Below are 24,477 nucleotides of genomic sequence, written 5' to 3'. Positions count from 1 at the left end.
CCAATTAGATAAAGCTGCATTCTGGGCCAGATCTACCCTTGGTGTTAGGAAGAGTGAAGAAAGAAAGAGAGGGCATGTAGAAATGAGTTGCATTTCACTTAGATGTTATTTAGCGGATTTTAAAAACATTGATGGATAATTCAAGATGGTCTCTGGCATTTGGTCTGTTTACAAATAAGTTATCTATATCCAGTGTCCACTAATTTTTTTTTTGTTTGCCATTTAAGACACTAATTTTCATTCTAAATAATAAAATAACTAGCTTAAAAACATATATGATATATGATATGATATTATTAGAGGTTAAAAAGGGGAGCAAATTGAGCAGGAGAGTGATGAGAATTAGATGAGAAGTGATATTGTTCATTAAATCAGGCAACCAGATCATCTGGATTTTTAATTTCTAGAACAGAAAAAAAGGTTTTGCCACACAAGTTCTTGTCACATTAAAGATCTCAAGCGCTATGATATTTTGCTGACGGTTTAAAATATAGCATGATTTACACAATTTACAACTCAAGGTCATCATCGTCAAAGCGGCGGATGGTTATCTGTATAGCAGCCTCTGATTCCACTATTTGCTATTTTGATAAATTTCTCCTTGTATATTTAATGAATGTAAAGCATTCATCTGTTGAAAAGGCCTCAAATATGAAAGGAATGTAATTTCATCTGTGTGTATAAGAACACACTTCAATTAGCTCCAGTCCTATAAATCGCTCCTCCACTCTTTTTGTGTGTCTGCACGCTAAAGCATCAGAGAAACGGCAGCCAAATGTCATTTTTTAAATGTTACGTGACATTTCTAACCCAATCTTGGCGCTCATCAGGAAGGAGGTAGCATCATGTTTAATTCCATTTAACTTATGGCTGCATGAGACGCTCAAATAATTGCATATATTTGTCTCTTGATGGGAGTGTACCATAAGTAATCAAGCATATTTATTCACCTCGCTTACCCTTGGGACAAGAGGAGAACAAAGGTGAGGGGCCCAGTTGAAATAGAAGCCCTGAACCCAATCTACACAGGTCCGAGGAACCACGGCCTTAGCCTGGCCTTTCCAACCCCCAATATTAATGACACAGAGGCAGTTTACATATTAATGAATCAATGTAGATTTTAATATGCTGGGCAGTAAATCAAGCAGGCTGTGAATGCTTTTATCTTGCTTGTATTACACTTTGAAATATGGTACTGATGAAAGAAACCTCATCTTGTGGGCAAAATCATCTTCAGTTCGAGATCTTCATTAAAGGCAAGGTTGGTTTATGGTTTAGGAAAATCCTTTTAATTCACAGACAAACAAAAAGCACGCCGCTGTTCCGATTCCGGTCATATATGGCATCTTCGGAAGTTCTGCTTTTTTAATCACCCAGATTCGGTCTTGATGGGTACAATAATTAGGAAAATTCCCTTCGGCCTCCGTGCGACTCGCCCCCGGCGGAATTTGCCTTAATTAAAACAAAGAAGGGACGTCCAACAGGGGAAATAAATCAAGGTTTGTTGGGAGGATTTGAACCCCTCTCTCTTTGAAGGATAGTGTAATGGTGGAAAAAGTTCTTTTAGGATTTAAAAGGTAAATTGGTCTTGAGGCAAGGCATCAGCTGCTGGGATCAAACCGTATATATTTCCTCATTACGCTGATTGAGAGATTATCCCCTGCTGTGTCCAAGAGCACAGCGCCTTCGCTATCTTGGGTGGATTCTGGTTTGGTCTAGGCCTATTTGTTAGTGCACTATTACTATTGCTCACATTTAGGGTTTGAGGTTTGATTGGAAAAATTCTACTTTGCCAAGTAACTTGTCCCGCACTGTTTATGCTACAGGGAAGGGTGATGCCTCAAAATCATGTTGTTGTTTTTTTGAGGAGAGTGCTATTCATTTGCAAAGTCACATTTATGCATCCACCCTAGTAACAGCATAGCAACATGCTTAAAAACACTCAAAGCAACCTATTGCAACATCCTGGCTTCATTAAGGTGTGTGTTTTGCCATGAATCATGTAATTGACATGCAAGCAGAAGACAAAAATTTGGGATATATGTTACCATTTTTTTAAATTCAATACCTATTACTGCCAATGCTAATATCACTGATAGCGATACCAATATCAATATCCATATTAAATGGAAGGTTTTTGTGTTTCCTAAGGTTAAAATGGGTAATTGTAGCCATTATCTTTGAAAGTCATCATTTACCATCATTTTTTTTTTTTACGTTAGTCATATATTAGCAATGATTACAGATTTGGATTAATATTTTACCAAATTTTAATTTAGTCATCTCACAAACCAATTAAAAGAAATATAATTTTTAGCTTTGCCATTTATTATAGTGTGAAATAACTCCAGATGACATTTTTACTTTTCTCTTTCTGTGTGAATGTGTGCCGTGATTGGATACTTTTTGTGACTACTACTGTCTTTCAGCATTTTATTTTATTTAAAAAATATATATTATTATTATTTTTTTTAATTTATTATTTTATTTTATTATTATTTTTTGTTTTATTTTATTTTATTTTATTATTTTATTTTATTTTATTTTTTTATTTTATTTATCTGAAGGTGAATTGTCATATTTAAAGATGTAAGTATCGATAATTCAAGATGGATCTATCCATTGCTATTGTGAAAATTGTCCTCCCCATTTTACATTCCCTCTCCCCTTCTTCATTTCTCTCTCATCCTCTCTTCTCTAATCTCTCAGAGTCTCTGTATCTATGCATTCCTCCACCATTGTTTATCCAAATGCTTCATTTTATGGGCTCTGTTTTATCAAGCCCTAAATAATAAACGTTATCTGCTCTTATAGGTATGTGGACTGCTGTCTGAAGGCGACGTTTCGTCTGCCATTTCACAGAGCCGTTTCTCCTCCTGACCTACAGCAGCCATTTCCTACGCTCACTGCCTCCTGTAATTGAAGGTACTTGTGGTGATTTCACACAATCAGAGTCTCACATTCAATGGGATGAAAGTGATTCAAAGATGGGAGGCCCATTTGAAAAGCTTCATAGGAAATCGTCAATTATCTATACAATAGGTTACTAATACCTGCCCTCCTCCTCGTGCGCTGCCTATTTCCACTTTATAGATTTATGGCATATTTTCAATCTATAAGAGCTGTATCTGCAATGATCTGACTGAGGCCCTCATCTTTTAAATCTTTTGTAATGAAACTATAGAAAATGTCTTTTGATGGGTTGATTCTGTGCTCCTCCTGCACTCTGATAGTGTGAATGGTATAGATAACCTCTGCTTCCTTGATATATTGATAGTACACCACAATCTACCCTGAAAGAAGTTCCAAGATAGCTGGAGAGAAGAGAAAGCAGACATTACCACACAGATAGAACTTTTAACAGTTACCAGTTTAATATGTATATTTTTGTTCTTGTTAACATGGATTTAATAGGGTTTGTGACTTTTGGTTGCCGCATTGCATTTAAACGTAAAGAGATGGACCCAACAATTTTAATTCTGATGATTTACTTACCATCATTGCAAACCTGTATGTCTGACTGACTTCTGTGGAACACACAGTTTAAATATGTAGAAAATTGTCTCCATGTTTTCTTTTTATTTTGTCCATTCAATGAAAGTCAATGGGGTCCAGTGTTGTTTTGGAACCCATTGACTTTCATTGTATGGACAAAAACTTTTGTGTTCCACAGAAGGAAGTCGAATTTATAATAGGAGTCGGACATAATTTTGCAAAATTTGTATTAACTGAATGGTTTCTTTTATGTACAGTAGCGATTGGATTAAGAACAGTTTTTGCTCAGATTTTTTCACCCCCAGTAATCTCATATGTTCCTTCACTAGATTGTCAGAGTTGATTTGCCAGGATGACAATGTATGTAATCAAAAGTCAGATTTTGATTATGAACCAATGCATTTTTGTAATTTATTGCAAAACTGAATCATCCTGGCAATGCAATAATTCTCATGACAATTGAATAATCCACAAATCAATGACTTTTCTTTTCCCTATTACAATCTTGTTTAGGTGTAAGGTTTAGGTTGTGATTAGGTTTAGGATTTGGTTGTTTTAATATACAATTTCTTACGATATGGTACCTTCTCGTATGAATGATATTACCGTTCATATCCATGCTATCTATATAAATCTCTAGTTTTTTTTCCTCTTTATATTTCTCCTCAGAATTTCAGGAGAAACATCTGCAACAAAGTTCATACTTAAATGAAACATAACTGGGAACTCCATTAAGTCTCGTGAGCTATGAAAGTGCAACCTCTGAGCAATAAAAGTTTCCTCTGGGGAATCCATTAATTGCTTCATTTGCACACAACAACAAATGAGAGTTGGGACGGGAGGGGGGTTTTAGGAGCTTTAGGATATAATTCACGACAGAGTTATTTTGATGTATCTGCTCTGATGCTGCCTGAGCTCTGGATTCTGCCTTGGGAAGCATTGGGATCATGGGATGGAGTTTTTGAAGTATAAACCCCTTTTTGAAATCCTGTTATTGGTTGGTATTGGTTGCACACTAGAAAACAGCATCTTATTTGAACATATACATAACATACCTTAACTCACCATGCTACAAATAGGTGTATAAAATGCTGTTTTTCTTTTTTAATCTCATGATGTTGAATATTGTTTTTGGTGAAAAGTCTCTTTTTTTTCATATGAAGGGTCTACTGGGAAATTATGTGTTATAATGAAAAGCCCTCTTCTTCTTGGATAATATTAGCTCAGCGTAACACACTTTAAATTATTCACATCAAAAACTCATTGTTTGTTACTTGACAGGGGTGGAGAGGGATGACGGCAGAGTGATGAATTATACATCAGGCACAAAGTGTCTTTGAATGAATCATTGAAATGGGCTGTTTAAAATGTAACTGTGTACTTTGTTGCAGTGTGTCCTGTTTGTTGTGAGGTGACGGAGTCTTTGTGTCACCTCGTTCTGATGTGATGTTATTCACAGCTAAGTAGGCGACCTCGCACGTAAAAGAATATCATCACACCTCTGAATCCAGAAAAGAGAAGGTAGAAACAGGAAGATGAATGTGGAATCACTCAGAGACACAAACAACTCGCTGTGTGTTAGTTACATCATTGATTTAACTGAGGCTTTACATTATAATGTTTTTTATCATTACTGGTACATTATCATCATGTACCAAAACAAGTTTTATCTGGATAAAATCATGCGTGTTACGCTGTTTTGCACTTTGTAACTACACAAGCATATTAATAAATGAATATGTTTGTGCATTTTTATTACAGGGACACTTAGGCATTAAAACAATCAAATCAAAAACCAATCAAATCAAGAACCATACAGTTAGTAATTTTAGTTAGAGATTGGGAGTCAGTTTAATTTTTCTTTTAAACAATATCATTCTTTCTAGCCACCTTTTGAGATATATATAAATTTGTATATTGAAAACCGCAAACTCTTTAATATTTTATGCAATATTGAGTCATTTATGACGAGCATATAAAAATGTACTGCAAATTAGGGATGACTCTGCTTCGTTTTGATGGTGAGTTCTTGTAGTGGAGTGGCAGGAAGTGATGAAACGCCTCATGGCCTTGCTGATCACATTTCCTGCTCTGCAGGCCTGCGGCATTAATGTGGAAGATTTAAGCATGAGGAGTAAACAGAGGTACAACAAGAATACCAAATGAATGTTCCATTAGATCAGCGTAAAATATGCATCATGCTTAACTTTATAAAGCAGAATGGTAATTACTGCTCACGCTGTGTGGTAGGGCAGTTCCACACAAAGTCTGTTAATTAATTCATTGTGTTAAGTTGTTTTATGTTAATCCCTGATTGTGAAATTACCACCAAGTGTATCACTTTAACTAAATGGAAAAAATGAAAAATGCATTAAAAAACACAAGCGGTTACTGCAGGGTGATTTAAGTTTAGGGCCAATGATTCACTAAATATTTAACAGCTTTGCCTGGTACAAAGTATATCATGAATTATAGATTAGGAGAATTAGAATATCTTGATGTAGAACACTGTTTAAAGAATTAACCTGCAATAGGGAGGAGCAATTACCATTGTAATAAATGATTTTGCGAGCGAAGAAGGAGCCACCATTCTTTATTTTTAATTAATTTCTCCATATTATCACAAAGGAAGAGATTCTCTCCCCTCATTACTCTCTGCCACTTTTGGGGTCCTTTGTTCCTGATAAATGGGAGTCCATTTGTGGAGAAGCTTGTCGGTGGCAAACCTTTCCTCCTCCCATAGTAAATGCTTAGTAACTCTAAAATGCTTTATTTTAAACTTAGTCATATCAAAACCATAATTTATCAAAATACATCATTAACGACTACCAGCCTTGCAGTGGGCATATGCTATTTTTGTCAGGGGATCGCTATGGCTTCCCTTTGGGGTCCATAATGGGGGCTGTATTTAAATGAAGGTCATTCCCCTGTGGCGAGTAAGAAATAGGGGGAGCTTCTTAAACAAACGGTCTGTCCAGAAGACCCTTGCTCAGAGGATAACGGTCTGGCCCTGCTTGGGATGTGAATGGAGTTAGCTAATTGGCTTTCCATTGATGCAGGTTTGAGTCTGACCCAGACGGCTCTTTTGTAATAGACCCCGCCCCTCTCTCGCTCACCTATGCACCCTCCCCCCTGCTCGAGTGCTGCACCACTGCTATATACCACCAGCTATATCTGACCTGAGTCCACCATCTGGGCCTGTTTAAATGGAGATAGTGTTTAACTAGAAAGTGTTGTTTCAGACAGGCCAAACTAAGAGTGATGAGGAGGGAGTGGCCTATGTCATCTGAAATGAGACCGAAGGCCTGTCCAAATTCAAATGTATTTAGATACAAATTTACCATGCTACATAGGTGGTGAATGTAGAAAATGAGGATCACATGGTGCCCTTGATAAGATAAGGGAGAGGGAATGTTTTCTTAAACGTATTAGTTTGATATTTAAAGGGGTTCTTCACCTTTGGCAAAATTGTCTTTCAATAAAACATGGCTGGCTATAAAGTAGAAAGATGAAGTATTATTGAAATCGGGGCTACCTGACTATAGAAAACTGAGATAAAAGGCTGTTGTTGTCTTCCCTTTTGCCAAATAGGTAGGATAACTTCAACACCCATAATGCACTGTGCATGTCGCAGTCCAAGGCCACTCCCACTAGTCTGCTATGGATCTGCTTACCGGAGTCAAATACCACCTTACTTATGTAGGAAATACTTAGCAAACTTTTAGTCATAATGGTGTCGACTTGTATTGTTCCCAGGTGCAAGAATTCAAAGAGCGGGAGTGGGAGTGAGGCTGCAAAGAATTGTAAATACAGAGAGAACGCCGCGACAGAAAATAGGATAAACCTTCGTGTTTGTAGTCAACATTTCAAACTGGATGACAACGAACACTGTTTTAGGGCAAACGGAAGGGGAAAAGCTGATTCAAAAACCTGTTGCATACAGGTAAGAAGGGTGTTGCTATATTGTTCCATTTATGCTGTTTAAAGAGTAGACAAAGTATGATACAATTTTCAGTGATAAAACTACTCTTACAGTAACTGTTCTGTTAATAACCCTCTTTCGATCCGACTGTTCGTGGACGTCACGAAAGCCATGGAGCTGTCAAAAGTTTTGCTGACATATAAATATGAATTTCTTATCCAGGTAACACAGAAGTCAAGTCAAGTTTTATTTATAGATCACAAGTTTAACACAACCGTAGTTGATCCAAAGTGCTTTACAATACAATAAATAATAAAGAGAAAAGGAGTAGAGAAAAAAACAACAGAAATGAAGATAAAAAATCAAGTATCAAAATCATTCAAAATGTATATACATGCATAACGTAGAACACCAGCTAATTAAAAATACATACACGGCATCACTTGGAGAGAGTAAAAATAGGTCTTTAAACTGGATTTGAAAGCATCCAGTGATGGAGAGGCCCTGATGTTTAAGGGTAGACCGTTCCAGAGCTTTGGGGCGAGTACAGAGAAAGCTCGATCACCTTTGGATTTACAACGAGAACAAGGGACCGATAAATGTAACTGATCACAAGATAACGAGTAGGCCTAATTATTGTTAATTTACATAAACTACTGTCATTGTAACAAAAAAAAGTGGTTGAAAATCAGCAAAGTTGCACTTTAAGTGTAAGATGTCTCAGTCTAATGGTTTGTTTAACATAACTGAGGAAATTTGCAATTGCACTTGCTAATGATCACCTTGTATATTTATTGTATGGAAAAGAGCTGCTTTGGTGGTTTGAGAACTTTTTGCGTTCTATGGCACAAAAAGTCACTTTTTAAAGCGAATTATAGTTCAACTTTGAATTTAAGGAAGTAAAATTCAAATTAATTACAAATTCAAATTAGTTCATGTGAGTTTTTAACTAGAAAAGCAAAGTTTGTCAAGCCAAACTGAATGCTGGCTTGACAAAGCCTTATTCGAACATTTGAAGTTTGAGGCTTGACAGACATATAGATACTACACACACGCACACACACACGCACACACGGATGGATAGGTATATAGGTTTCATATATTTCATGTTCATCAGTTTATTTCATCTGTATTTCAACACTTAATTCTATAATTCACTCTTGCTAAGCAAGTCTGACATGAATGGCAGTTTCGCTGTTGCAGTGACAACTAACAACTCTTTTGGTTGCTAAATTAGTCATCAGACCTTCATCATGCTACTTTTAGTCTGTTCTACTCGTTTTAAATGCACAGGTTTTACGATCCGCCTCTGACATAAAAAAAGCCAGTAAGATCAATGATATCAAACATCCTTCCAATTGTTTTGATTTCCCTAGAGAATATTGAGGTGTACAGAAACACAACACCCAATATAAAGCCTCAACATCACATAAAAAGGAAACAAAATAGCATGAAAACCCTTCAAATATGACACGAGACAGAAAGTCAAGATTTGGATAAAGCTCATTCAAAATTTGTGGTGTTTGCTGATCTCTGTGTCAAGCACGGAGCTGTTTTTTTGTAGTTTAATTATAAAACTGTCAAAAAACATGTCCCATTGTGTCTCTGGCATACATATCTGGGCCAAGTTCCATTATCTCCCATAGGTCATTATGATAGCAATAGTGTATTAGCATTTAAGCACCTTAAGGTAGTGTAAAGAGAAACATGACCAGTCCAGGCCTTCACCTAAGGACACATAACTGAACGTCAGAGCAAATCGAGCAGTTCATCTATAGATCCTTTAAAGATTCATGAGTTAGCAAATATGCATTCAGGGCTGTCATTCAAAAAGGTTTAGGCGAATGCATTGTGGGAAATTATATTATTATCATCATCAATGTTGAAAACTGTTTTTGCTGCTTAACTGTTTTTGTGGAAACCTTTTTTACAAGATTCTTTGGTGAAAAAAAAAAGTAAAAAAAGAACTGCATTTATTTGTAATGGAAATATTTTCTAACATTATAAATCGATTTACTGTCACTTGTGATCAATTTAATGTGTCCTTGCTGAATAAAAGTATTAATTTCTTAATTTTTACTTGCCCTAAACTTATGAATGGTAGTATATCACAGTTTCCACAAAAATTGTTACACAGCAAAAACTGTTTTCAACATTGATAATAATAAGAAATGTGTCTTTAGCACCAAATCAGTGTATCTGATTGATTTCTGAAGGATCATATGACACTGATTTGTCATCAGAGGAATAAATTACATTTTAAAATGCATCCACTTTTAAGCAGGTATTTTAAAATGTAAAACTATTTTATAATATTGCTTTTTTTAATACATTTTTGATAAAATAAATGCAGCCTTGGTGGGCATTCAAAAACACACAAAAAAGGTAATTGTTCAACACTTAGAGTACCGGTAGGTTACATGCACACTCACACATTGGGTTTTATAATGACTTTCCATAGAAATTATGATTTGTATACTGTACAAACTGTATATTCTATCCCTAATCCTAAACCTACCCATCACAGAAAACGTTCTGCATTTTTACATTTTCAAAAAAACATTATTTAGTATGATCTACAAACTGTTTTCCTCGTGTGGATCAAAAAATGTCCCCACAACTTATTGTATTACTGATGTTTAGTCCCCATGAAGACACACAGACACAGGTATATATATTTCAGTCATTATACATTCAAGTCAAGTCAAGTCACCTTTATTTATATAGTGCTTTTTACAATACAGATTGTATGAAAGCGCTTCACAGTGATAACATGAAAACAATATAACAAAGTTTGTTTCTAAAAGAAAATTGCGTCAACGTCCACCTTAAGTAAGGCAGATCAATAATATTATTGAATATTACATGTCCCCAACTAAGCAAGCCAAAAGCCAAGGCAACAGTTATACATTGCCTTTATTATTTTTCCAGGGAATTTATTAGTAGTGAATGTGAGATGTCATTTTGATTAGCGGATATTTCGAAAGAATATTTGTGCATTGTGACTGTGCCTTCATGGTCTTGTGAAATAACCAGATTCCATTTTTTATTGATGATTTCTCTATACTTTATTTGATTAGACTTAAAAATAAATAAATAATTATTTGCAGGAGCATAGTTGCAAATGGCAGAGATGTTAGATCCTATTTTAGATGTGAGCTGTGAGCCTGGCAAGCTTTCGCAGTCTCGTCCAGCTGACCACCCTCCATGCTTTGTTTCTGTTTGACCTTTGGTCAAATGCCGTGCTAAACCCCGCCAACCTTTTATGTGAAATGTGTAGCGTATATCATCACGTTCCCGGAAAACTGATTCCTTCCGTCGGAAGTCCCCCTGAAGGCTTATTAAACCCATGAAGAAAGGAAATAAATAAATTCTCAATGTGTTTCTTAGTGGAATGATAATGTTGTGTGAATGATATATTTCTTGAAAGGAAAAAAGAGAAGGATACTTGAATATCATTATAGTTCAATGTGGAATCCTTTGACACCAATGAACATCTCCAGCTAAGGCAATCTCAGAGGCCACACCAGCGGGATGGAAAACACTGCCGTTTGATGTTTTCAATCATTCTCCAGCCTTTGTGTCTCTCAGCCAGTCCCTGCAGGTTGACTCTCTCTGAATAACATGTTTTTCACTTTTTGAAAAAAACTTCATTTGAAAGGAAAGCCTACTGTTGAGTTTCTGCATGTTTACTTTCATTAGCTTTGGTCCTCTCTCCCTACAGAGAGTCACATGGTCCTACCTCTGTTGCCAAAGGGGCGGAGCGGAGGAGAAGCCAAACGGTACCCTTTAACTGCGGTAAAGCCCGGGCGGCCGGGATCGTGTGATGTTCTGCCGCCTTGCGCCACACGGTTGCGTTTGGAAACGACGACCAGCTGGCCGCCGAGGTCATCCGTGTTGCCTAGCAGGCAGATCCTTGCCTACAGCCAAAGAACAGGCTCTCGTTTATGAGCTAACGGCTAATCCTGGCACCCCCTGTAAATACACCGTCGAGTGCTAAACTAGGGACTGAGAGGGAACACATGGGATGAGGCTAATAAAAAGGCAAAACCGAACAAGGGTAGCTGATATTCCTCTAACCTCCGACCTTCAGGGTGTCCCGTAGAGTATGATTGATGCCGTCATATCCGAACAAATGCTGCCTGACAGTTTTGGGGCGATTACCCTGTTTTTTTTAGGCGGCGGAAAAACGTATTACGTGTCTGAAGCTTTCACATCCAGATAGCATTAGAAATATAATGATGATTTGTGTGCAGCGCTGCAAAAAGAAGCCCACTTATTGTACGTAAGTGTTATAATTGGAACTTTATTGCATTACCAGGGCTGCAGAGTGTAACTTCCTGCTATTTGTCTAATGCATCCTTAAGAATAGTAATCTAATAAAAATCATTAGTTTTTCCAGGGCTTTTAGACATGATTTAAAGGAAAGTCATTTGCAAAATGTGTCTAGCGTGAATTAATACCTTACCTTGTACGGAAAAAAAAAGGTGCATGAAAAAAAACAACAAAAAAAACGCTATCGAGCAATGCAATTTCATAACAAAAGATGTACATGCTTTCAAGATTGCCACAAGCTTGGATCATCTTTGATAAGTGGCTCCTCTCAAACGCAAATGTGGTTTTGTTCAGCTACGCTGTTTTTCCTAATACTCAAAGCTTCTTTATTAGATTTATCATCGAGCCTCTATTCTTCACGCGCTTTGACGCATTCGACATGTGACCTCAGATGGATTCATAAGGTTCATCCGCTGGTAGCTGAAATGTAAATGCTCGGCTTTCTTTTTCTTTTCACCCAGTGAGCCCCAGCGGCCGGCTGATCCTCCAGTTCTGACAAGGTGGAGGAATGCCTGATTGTGGTGTGATCTGATGGCCGGTGGCTTGTGTGTGTGAAAGGGTCTCAGCCTTAGAAACACACCCCCCTCAGCCTGTCCTCTCTCCCCCGGGGAAAGAATAGAGCGTCTTGCGCTTGCCATCCCTATGAAGAAATGAATAAAATAGAAATGAGACATTCAAGTGACAGCCCCAGCTTTAAATGATGCTGGCAAAAGCTATGAATTGTCAGTGGGTCTGCTTTGTTGATGAAATGAAAAATGTATCGTCGGGGAGGAAGGATAGTTTTTTTTAATATCTTTTCTGAGAATAATATGCCGTGATGAGGGCCCATCTTGAATTTTGGGAATATGCTGCATGGCACATTCAGGGGCTCTGGTGGCGCTGGTCAATATAATGCAATTCAGGTAATGCCTGTTAATTCATATAAATCTTGTGTTGTGGGTGTTTGGCCTCACCTGCCAGGGTTGACCAATGGCTGCCCTCTGATCTACCTCTGTCAAGCTCCGTAATTGAGTGCTTCCTTAATTTATGAGGCAGCTTCCTCCATTAACAACAAAATCTTGGGAATTAAAGAAGAAACAGACCTTCGCACGCCCGTGCTGCTCTAAGGATAAGGAACAAACCGTGATAAATGGCCGAGCGCATCTGCAGCCTTGACTTTGAAAAATACTGTCTCTGAATTTCAGGTCAGACTCTGACAACAATTAGGAGGAGAAGAATAAATAGACAATGACCCTATTTTCTGCTGTATTTCCCTCTGCCGTAAGATGCAGGCGAACATGATCTGCCATTGACAGGATGTGCATATGCAAGGGAAAGCAGTCAGGGTCGCTTGTTGAGTGATCATATCATTAAACTGCTAATTTTGCAGTACGAGGCACAAGGGAGCTGTTTCTGGCATTAGCCTTGCTTCTCACTGTCTCTTCTGTACAGTAAATCTTGTGCTAAGCATATGAGCCCATTCACTGCTACTAGTAGCTGTTGTATCTTAGTAGATTTTAAAGTCAACATTAGAGATGCACCGATATTACATTTCTCAGCTGATACCGATAGTCGATTATTAAGAGTGAAATCGGCCGATACCAATAGTTTGGTTTTTCTTATGGGAAAAAAAAATCTCATTTGGTACACTATAATATTGGTTGCAATTAACAACAGAGGTATTATATTAAACTGCTATTTATTTTCAGATATAATAATTACACCCAAATAAAAATGAAATGTTTGTATACAACTCAGTTGCACATATAGGGTAGTTTTCATAAGCACTTGTCTTCATGGCAAATTTATTCAAACATACATATATAATTAACAGTAAATAAGCTAGTGTTTTTTTTTAATAGCTAACTAATAAACGGATGACTAAGTGGATGAGGTAAGTGCAATGTTAAGTGACGTTGTTTACAAGCTGTTTTATTGACATCTTTCCACAGTTTGTGAAGGTTGAGAGTTTACATGGGACATGATACGGATTTTGGTTAGTTGTACTGTATCTTTCAACATGCCTTCTAATATTCATGCATGTTTTTTTTAATATAATTTGTATTAAAGTGGAAGAAAAGGCTCGGGCCCTGCGCTGCCGCCTGAACTGAGGCTCTACAGCGATCTGTCACTTCACATTTAAGAGCGTCAAAACGCCATTTATTGTTTCAATTTCGTAATAAAAGGGACAGAATTTGGAAGATGACACTTGTTTCTTTTTAGAATTCAACAAAGCGCAGAGCTATTTGCGATTATTGGATGAGAGGCGCGCTACAAATAATGTTTAGTATTGGGAAAAATTGCAGACCTGGCAACCCTGGCTTGATCTACGGGTGATTCATAGGGTCAAAGAGCCTCCATTTATGTAGCTGTTTTTAGCTGTTAATGCGTTATTGACGCTTTAACTTGCCCTAAGTTGAACACGAGAGTGTGAGTTGCAGTCGGACACGTTTTTCTGCACCCTTTTGATTGACAGGATATAATCGGCCCTGATCATCGGCTGTTTTTAAACAATCGGCCGATGGCCGATAGTGAAAATAATAGCTTTTTATTTGGCCGATTCCGATTATTGGCCAATACATTGGTGCATCTCTAGTCAACATTAAATCAAAATTGACCCCATTTACTTACTTGCACGCTCCTGGTCTTATTGTGAACGATTTATCACTGTGTGTTATTCCAAAGAACTTTATAATCTCATTAAAATAAAAGTAATAACTTGCCCCTCTGAAACATCTGTTCTTTTATGATGATGTGAACCAATAGCAAAATAGCTTCTTATTGTTTAGTTTATGACATTCGGTTCTGTTAACAGTTCTCGCACATTTATTCGGAACACCGTACCACATAGTTTTCCAAGTGAGCTACTACATAGCAGCACCGCAACGCCGCTAATCTACAGCGTGAAGCAGACAGCAGTCTTCATGTAGTCCAATTTACGAACGAATTAGGGGTCATTTACACAGAACGTGTTTGTATTCCTCTGCACTGCTTTTCCGTTATATTTGTAAGCATACACTACACAGATGTCTTTGACCGTTGCACTCTTGTCTTGCGTCTTTTACAACCCCTCACAGGAGAAGGCTCTCCAAAAAATGCAGCGCTCTAGTCAAGTTCAACTTTTAAATTATATATTGAGACCTTTTTTTCATTCCTCTGTCCTGTCTTGCAATTTTTATTTATTTATTTATTTACACAAAATGTATTCTATTTGAATGGCCCCTTACTCTTATAAAACGGTCCTTAATAGTGAGTCAAAAACATGCGTGACCAGTGCAGCCCGATTCCCGAATGAAGGTCTCAAGTGAGTCGGTTCTTTTTAGTGAATTAAAATAATCATAGTAGTTACTGACTAGTTGTTTACATGGCAATGTGTAGTTAACTTTAAAGGTGCAGAAAGGGATAAAAAAAAAGAAAAGTGGATCGGACCAAGCACCACAGCAAACTTGTAGCCAATCAGCGGTAGGGGGCGTGTCCACTCATGATGGGAGAGGAGAGAGAGTGATGCGCTGTAGTTGAGTGTGACGAAAAAAGAGCCGAGGGTCTCCACAAAACCCAAATGCAAGTGGTCACAGAAGACGCATTTGAAACGTGTGATGATACCAGGTGTAACGGTAATACCTGTTGGCTGACCACTTGGGATCGGTTCACTGAAAACGCATCTTAATACCAGGTGGAAACAGGCTTTCTCACTCGCTCAGTTTCCGGGATATTGTATATACTGTAATTCACAGGTGTCTGGGCGTCGCTTTGTGTGGGAGACTCCTGGACCTTCCAGAAGAGGTGGGATGTCTGGAAACATTAACTTATTTTTGTTTAAGCAGCCATTGTTTAAGTAGATTCACATTGTACTTGGTATGTAAGGTCCTGCTCCTTTTTTCTTTTTGATTTTTCCTTTTTCAATTGGAAATATGTCTATTTTACATACGTAATGTGGTTGCGAATTACACGTCACATTAACTTTAAGGCTTTTTTCACATTTGATTATTCTTTTTTTGTGATATAACACACATAGCAGTCCATAGATAAAGCAGTTCATCTTCATGGTTATAGGTTATGAGGCCTTTTTTTTTTGATGAGAGCGTATTGATTTGGGCATTTCTTGTGGGCTGCAACTTAATTCTCTCTCTCATTTCAGAAAATCCTCAAATTCACTGCTTACAGCAGCCTTTTAGCAGCCACAATCCTCTGCCTGAATAAATGACATGACTATAAGCTTCCCTAGATGCCATGGTGTAAATGTATTAGCTGCACTAAGAGACCTACTCCTAGTATAATTATGTTAGGAACCAATAAGACAGCTTGGAAATCAATATGCTAAGACAGACAGAGAACAGGGCATGGGCAGTGAACTGGGGATAGATTAGGCTCGCAGGTCCCTGGCTGTACATTGCTAGCATTTAAGCTAAGTTAGACTTATCGTCTCGTGCAAGGAAATCATCGGGGCTTTTCCCTTACAATACTCGGGGCGCTGGATTAGGTCCTGCGAGCAATTATCTTCCTCTTTTCTAATTACATGATTTTGACCATAAATCCTGCTCATTTTAATTTTACTGATTTTTAACTCCCACCCCCCCCTTGTAATTTCAGTCAATATGCAGTGTCAGTTCCCTGTAAGTAGTAAAATGTTCTGCTCTGGTAATTAATGCATGCTCTTCAATTACTTAAATTTAAGCCACGGTTCAAGTGCCGTTTTTTTCCGCCGTCTCAAAAAATGAGCTAAAACGCATAAATGTGATAAAAACAGATATTTTAATCAGTCGTGTTATGATTTTTTTTTTTTTTTTTTACCGTCATATTTGGTTACGGCCGGTGAAATAAGGAGTATGATGTCTTTAAAAGGCTCTCTGTGTAAACAGAGACAGAGCTGTAATTTATATTCAACTAGAACTAAAATAAAAAGCAGTAGCCGAGGAAACAAAAGCTGTCCCTTTCTGGTACAGTACATCTGCTCAAACCCAATCAAGCTTTCAAAGACATGGCAGCGAACAATAGCCCCCATCATCCAGGAACAAAGTCACAGACATAAGTGGTCCGAATAAGTGTGCAATTTCTGCCCATATGACTGTCCTGACACAATTGCCCTAATTTTCTTCCTTTGAAATGACTGATAAAAGACTTAGGTAATTGCTATAGAGACAGCATTTCTTCTATCAAGGAAGGAGGGAGGGGGGTCGCAAGTAATATTGCCTCAGGGCTTAGGGACAGAGTGTCAGTTTCTGCACAGTCTTATATTAATACTTGTGTCCTCTTCAGCCCCACTTCCCAAAGATCGTATTAAGTGATTGTGATTCGCCCTGACGCTGTATCGGAAATCACTCAATCAAGCAAGCCGCGGACATGGCGGAAAATATACAAAAACATGCCGGTCTAATTTTCCTGCGGTCACGTGACTGGACAATGGCCACTGCGGTGCCCTAATGTGTCGCTTTCACACGGCAGATGAAGCAAATGACTTGTGAATTAAAAGGGGGTCGACCCATCCATGCGGCGTGGTCTGCGGCGCTTGTAAGGAGATGGCTCACCCTGATGCTAGTTTTTTGACCTGTGTCCATTCAGCGCCTGACCTTGTCCCCTGAAATCAAACTTCATTTATCGGCCTGATCTCTGATTATCTCGATATTGCACAACGAGCTTTGGCTCGCTGGCAAGCAGACCGCTAATGGGGAGGCTGAAACCAGTGCAGAGCATCATGGGAGCATTGACATACAAACTAATTGCTGCCATGACCTCAGATTACATCTTTTTATTGAAAGCAAAACCTTCCTCTCAATTATGTGCTTTCTGTGAAAACACAAACACCCTTATTATGAGTCATTTTTGTACATCCTCTTTTATTCTTCGCTGGATTTAGAATTCAGTGAATAGTTTTTTGTATGCAAAGGTTTAACTATGTATTTCTTATACAGTATATTATATAGTGTATTATATATTGTATGTGTGTATACATACAAGTGCTGCATGGGCAACGATTAATCACATCCAAAATAAAGGTTTGTTTACATAATATATGTGTGTGTACTGTGTATAATTATTTTGTATATATAAATACACACACATGCATGTATACATTTAAGAAAAATGTGTTAATTATAAAGAAAATATTTATATAATATATATATAAATATATATATACAGTATATAGATGCAAATATTTCTTAAATATATACATGCATGTTATTTTGCGTAAATTTGCATGAATAATTTTGCATTAATTATTTTGTGTATATAAATACGCACACATGGATTTATATATTTAAGAAAAATGTGTTATTTATATATAATATATATGATATAAATATATATACAGTATATACATGCAAATATTTCTTAAATGTATAGATGTATGTGTGTGTATTTATTTATATATATATATATATATATATATATATATATATATATATATATATATATATATACAAAATAATTATACACAGTACACACACATGTAAACAAACTTTTATTTTGGATGCAATTAATCGCAATTAATCGTTGCCCAGTACTTATATGTATATGTATGTATGTCCATGTGTGTATATTTTATTTTATTGCAAATGTTTTAGACACACATTTTTAGCAGCCTTTAATGCAGAAAAAAACTGTCTTGATTTGTAGTCCATCAGTAAATTCCTAGTTACTGTGAATCAGCAAAAGACACCATTTCACACAAGTGCAGGAAATGGGACCTCTTCTGTCCTACACAGTTTACCCCCCTCCTTGCCTTGCAGGTGTCCAGAAACCTCCCTCCTTGGCCACCTCAAACTGACAGGTCCTAAGGTGCTGACTTTAAGCACAGTCCAAGCCCAAAGCAAGTGAATAATGCACTATAATGAGTTAATCAATACGTATTATGGTTTGGTTGGTACTAAAGTGAGAACAGAACCTGGAGAGCACAGGAGCAGCGAGCAGTGAAGGGTTAGGAAAAAATCAACACTGCGTCTGATCCAGATAGCATCAACCCTCCCCCTGGGATTTCCCTATTCAAGAATCCAATTTACCATGGCTGATTGACGCGGACTGGATCCCGGAGAATCGCATAACTCTTTTAAGGCACTAATAAAAATCGAATGGATTTGTGCGCATCTTGGACTGATTTCTAAACTTTTAATAAACTACACTGGCCGTCCGCAATTAGCATTCGCTGGCTTTGTGGATAATGTGGTTTGGTTATCGCTCAAAGAGTCGAGTGCATGTGGAAGAGTGCTTTTTTCTGATTAAACCTACATGAAGACACAGTGTTGTTCTTAAGTGCACCTTAATGCTCTGGTTGCACTTTGAAAAACACCAGTCTTTCCTCTTGAGTCACAACAGGCTGGTACTAATTGCAAGGAACGAAAAATTGACAAGTATGCCTTGCCATATACCAATTAGAAGAAAGAGTTTTGCCCGTTGTCTCTTGATGCATACCATCTGATGCACATTGCACAGAAATTTGGCAAGTACTTTCTCAGTGTGGCATAGACCTTATGCCATTAGTCAACAGCCTGGTTACATGACATTAGGGGGGGATTTTGTCACTCTAAATTGGCTAAGTTGTCACAATGGGAATTGGGAACCTGCCATTAAACAGCCTATGATATGTTTTAAAGCAAAATGTAAACCGTAAAAAAACTCTGCTCTCAAAATATTTAGGCCTAAATTTAAGGTAAGGCCAGGCAAGTTTATTTATATAGCACATTTCTTAAGATAACTATTTTTTACATGGGCATATAAATATACATAAAATATAAATTTAAGATGTATGTATTTGAATTGCTTATAAGATTAATTTGCATTACCCAGTTTTAACATTAACTAATACGTTTAATGTGATTTGTCATAAAGCCATATTCTAACCATGCTCATACCTTTTAACTAATTTATGCTGATTCTAAGGATAGTTTTTATCAGCAATTCAAATACATCTTAAATTTAAACATTTTTTTTTTGAGTGATGTGCCAAAAACCTATTGTTTTGGCCAACAGAATATGTAACTAATCAATAAACATGTGACCTGCCCAATATAAATGTAACGTTTATACAAATTCTCTTGTTATAAGAACACAGTTTTTTACTCAAAACCTTTGTAGTTACTGAATTAGTCTTTGTGACAACTTGCCCATGTGACAAATAGCCCCGGTGCCCCTTAAAGTTATTTAGCTGTTATTTTTGACCTGCTTAGTGCATGTGTCCTGATTTAATGTTACGTCAGATGGTATTTGGATTCTGTGCTAGGGCGATGTCTGCTGATTATGCCATTGAAATTGTTTTTTGTTTATTCACTCCTGTTGTTTACCACATTGGAAAAAGCGTATCTCGGATTCAAAATATAGCACATTTTACATCTGATTCATGAGATACTTGCCCTTTGCGTGGACGTTAGTGCATTGTTTATTGTTTCTCGGTGTTCTGTGACAAGGAGGCGGGTAAAGATGGCATTGTGGTTTTTTTTGTGTCTGATTTGAACCTGCTTTGAAAATAGCAGTAATCATTGTATTTATGGTGAAATGGCCCGCCATTGGGACATAAGAGAGGGAAGCACAGTCTGGGGTAGAGATGTAAAATAGGCTCCAACAAGTAATTTTATGTGCTACGTTTTAGCTTGTCATCATATTACTGGCTGCTGTAGTGGGAACGCTGGAGCTGGAAGAGTAGAATGCAGAGCCTATCATTCCGCACGCTGAGCTGGGGAGGCAATTGGGAGGGAACGCAGCGGGAAGCTTTGATGTAGATTGACAGATTAATCATTTCCAGCGTCCTGTGTTCCTTCCGACCTTGACAGCACCAGAGCCTCTCAGAAAAAAAGAACCCAAAAAGGAAGAGAGAGAGGCAAAAGGGTACAATAAATTCAGGCATTTTCATCCTATAATGTCCAGGAATTAAAAGCAATAGAAGTCATGATAAGCCGTTCTCAGAAAGACTCTTTCCAATTACTTGCTGGTCTTTTTTTGGTGTAACGGCTTTCAGTCCGTATCTGTCAGAGGAGAGACACAATTCATGTTTAATGCGATTTGATGTTTTAAGGTGCAGTTTTTTATTGTCAACGAACATTTTAATCTTTAAAAGTAGTGTTTTTTTCACCGTTTTTTCAGATGTTTGGTTCATCAAAGACTTCCATTCATTTGTAACTAAATTTGGTCCAAAATTAACTCTTTTCCACCCTTGCCAACATTTATTGGTAATAGAAGTTTTTTACTGGCCAAGAAATTGCATTATTTTTCTTAAAGTATACGTGTTTCTATGGCTGCCATTTTTTCAAAAAAACTGGAAGCATCATATTGGCTAATCTTTGCCTTTTGTGAAATCTGTTCAAAAAAAAAAAGAAAGATTGTTCAACCAAACATTTTTTGTGCCCTTTTTTTGTGTGGAGAAAAATCAATCCATATTGATAATGTGCTAATGAAATCCAATCACAAGTGGTTATGAGATACATTTGAGATGCACATAATAACCAGATCTTGTGATCAGATCAACTCGTCACTGTAAAAAATGATATGATCAGTAAGTTATGACAACATGTGTTTTTGCATTACTTTAACTCATTAAAATAAGTTCAGCAATTTTCAACTTTGTTATACAAGATTCAACAATTTTTTAAAAGTCAGTTAAATGTAATTTAAGTTTAAATGACTTAAACTTCCAAGTTGATTGCATTTAAATTTAAGGCAGAAATTTTTTTTTACAGGCAAGAAATCGAATACTTCCCTACCATATAGTAGGCGAAAAGTCCCCGGACGACCTATACTTCCACCATGATTCTGAAGTGCAATGGACACTTTACCCTCCCATGAGGCCACTGGAGATGATTCATGAATGTAACTGAAGGGACGCAACTGACACTGGTAGGTCACATGACAATAAAATAATGCTGGCACTGGCAGTAGTACGTCCATCTTTCGGACGAAGAATAGGTCTTCAACCCTGCTCCTGGGGACCCACTGTCCTGCAAAGTTTATTTCCATCCTGCTTCAGCTCACCTGGACTGTGACTTTTCAAGCGATCAGGTGTGTTTGATTTCAGGAGTGTTGTAGCTAAACTCTGCAGGACAGTGGGTCCCCAGGAGCAGGGTTGAAGACCTAGGCCTTAGATGGATTGTAATACCTTATTTACTCACTTGGCAAGGCTAATTTTCACGAGGCACACACAACATGCTTGATATTGCGGGGCTAATTTCAGTGACCCCATTGCACCTTTTTTCTCATGGCAGGGCAACCTCGGGCACCATAACCTTTGACAGGTATTCAATAGCAATCTTTGAGATAACAAGCCAGGGGGCACTACGCTATAGGCGGGTGCTGGGCAGCTCTGGGTGAGGAAGATGTCATGTTTAGTTTGTGTTTAAGTAACCGCATACTCTCCTTTTGTGATAGATGGCTCTTTGGGATGTAGACACATGCCAATATTAATGGAAAGCAGATCAAGACCCTTCAATATGTTGGATATGTAAAGCTCCCGCTCAGGGCGAACTCATCAAGGTTATGGATTTTGGGTGAAGTGCGATGCTCATGTCCCCGATTGAGATTTGGTACGATTAAACACAGCCCATGTCAGACGTGTTGAGACGGATCTTTATGCGGGCCATTGATTTGGGGAAGTCAAACAGTATTGAATCATACACAAGTCCTTGTGAGCCTTGTGAATGTTATAATAGCGCAGCGACAGTTGAAGGAGAAATAAAGCCAGAGAAAGAATAAGCACGAGAGGGAGGATGAAGCATAATTGACTATTGCATTTGTCCTGGCCCCGGGTCCTCGCTCTATCATTAAGAATCAGTGCATGTTAGTGTCATTATGCAAAAAGCTGGCAGATGGTGGTGATCACTGCCTGGTGTGTTTGCCCAAACAAAGAGTCTATTAAAGCAGACTAAATCACTCACTCACTCACTCTCGCTTGCACACACACACACACACACAAACACACACACACACACACACACACACACACACACACACACACACACACACACACACACACACACACACACACACACACACACACACACACACACACACACACACACACACACACACACACACACACACACACACACACACACACAGCTCCTCGGAGCTGGCAGCAACAGCCATCACCCACTACTTCCTAGCTGTGATTCATAATCTATATTGATGCCTCAGAGACAGCAGGCTATTGATCTAGCCCTGTCTATAATCCTGTACCATATCCACAGCTTGTTAGACATCTGTGGGAATATAAACCGGGTTTTCCATGCAACTTAGAGAGCCCGGGCAAGGAAGAGCGGCACGGTCTGGTGTGAGAGATGCCCACCCCATCCAGTTCAACGCCTCTGCCATAGCAGAAAAACTTATCCTCTGTTGAGTGTTTCAGGAAAATAGTATATCCTCCAAAACTCTTGATTCCCACTGAGGGAGAAGTTTCAGTTCAAAACTACTTTCAGAGATATATACTGCAGATTGGCTGTGCTGAAACTGTAATGAATGTGGTAATGTTGTAGAACTGTACAGTCTTACTGGCTCAGAGAGATAGACTTTCATACGGTCATAATAAATGATTCAACTGAACTGTGAATTTGCAGGAGAAAAGTAATTTGTGAATAGAAAATGATTGGATGCTAACTTTATGAATGAATTATTCGTTATTTGCATATTTTGTATCCGGAATTTATTTTTTATTTTTTTGAGAGATATATAACTTATTTCCTTGCTTTCCAGATGGAAATAAATCCATAATATACGTAATGGCATTTATAGATGAAAGTTTGATATTTTCATTTTATTTTGTTTATTGAAAATTGAAATATTTGTTAACTAAAGCTACAACAAAAACAATTAAAATTTGAAAATGAATAAAAAATAAATATAAGAAAACTTAAACTTGAATTAGAAATGAACTAAAATAAATGTTTAAGTACTAAAATTACTAAGACTTTCCAGATTTAAAGTTTGAAATGCAAAACTACCTGCATTTATAATTAATATAATAGCGTTTGAAATGCATAACTACATGCATTTATAATTATTATAATAAAGTTTGAAATTCATGGATTGTCATATTTCTATATTTGACTGTTCTATTGATCTGTTTATGATTACATGATTCATTATGGTGTCTGTGAAAGGCTAAAGAATATTATTTTATATTTATTTTTGTTTATCAGATATTTATGGGTTGTCAGACAAGGCTGCTGTTGATTCAACTAGCATTACATCTTTCCTATAGTTTCATGTAAGGCTTCATTATTTTGACTCTATTATGCCATCTCGTCTTCTAATGAAATATTTTACTCAAGAACATCTTCGTCTTTGTGTCTGCTGTACTCATTATTTCAGTAAAAGGACCGTATTAGCAGTTGTTGTTGTCTGTGAAGGGCTTGAGGAATTGAAGCACAGTGCAATGAAAATAAAAGTATTTGTCCTATGGTTGCATACAGGGTAAAAACAAGGCCATTGTTCTACTGTCAGACTGTAATTTCCTCAGTCCACTACAGTCTAAAGACAAACGATGAAACGGGTCGAACAAGGGTGCTTAACCCAATCACATATAGAGCTCTGAGGGAAGAGTGACTACAATAGTGACCTTCATTAAGCGTACAAATAATTAGTTGACCTTAGCTAATAAGCATTTCCCAAAATAACACAGGCTGTAAAGACTGAAGTGAAAAACAGCCTGACACACTACATCATCAATGTAAATGACTGCTGGACTGCTGAAACGGGGCTTGTAAGGGTCTCTTTTTGAGATGCTAAGCGATTCTACAGAAAATCAAATAGTCTTATAGGGAAAATTC

The 24,477-nt window shown here is 37.5% G+C and overlaps 1 long non-coding RNA gene across 1 annotated transcript in view; it reads left to right on the top strand.

Annotated features, from left to right (window-relative positions):
- Positions 1-21,554, top strand: part of LOC130083908 (uncharacterized) — a 70,401-nt gene extending 48,847 nt beyond the window's left edge. Inside the window, exon 2 of the long non-coding RNA XR_008806880.1 lies at positions 21,397-21,554. This is a non-coding gene — a long non-coding RNA (uncharacterized LOC130083908). The remainder of the gene's footprint in view (positions 1-21,396) is intronic.
- Positions 21,555-24,477: the final 2,923 nt, after the last annotated feature.

This window comes from Rhinichthys klamathensis, unplaced genomic scaffold, assembly GCF_029890125.1.
Source record: "Rhinichthys klamathensis goyatoka isolate OS25496 unplaced genomic scaffold, OSU_Roscu_1.1 h1tg000059l_1, whole genome shotgun sequence".
Taxonomy (NCBI): domain Eukaryota; kingdom Metazoa; phylum Chordata; class Actinopteri; order Cypriniformes; family Leuciscidae; genus Rhinichthys; species Rhinichthys klamathensis.
Note: the sequence above shows the minus strand (reverse complement) of the source record. Positions and strands in the feature narration are given on the sequence as shown.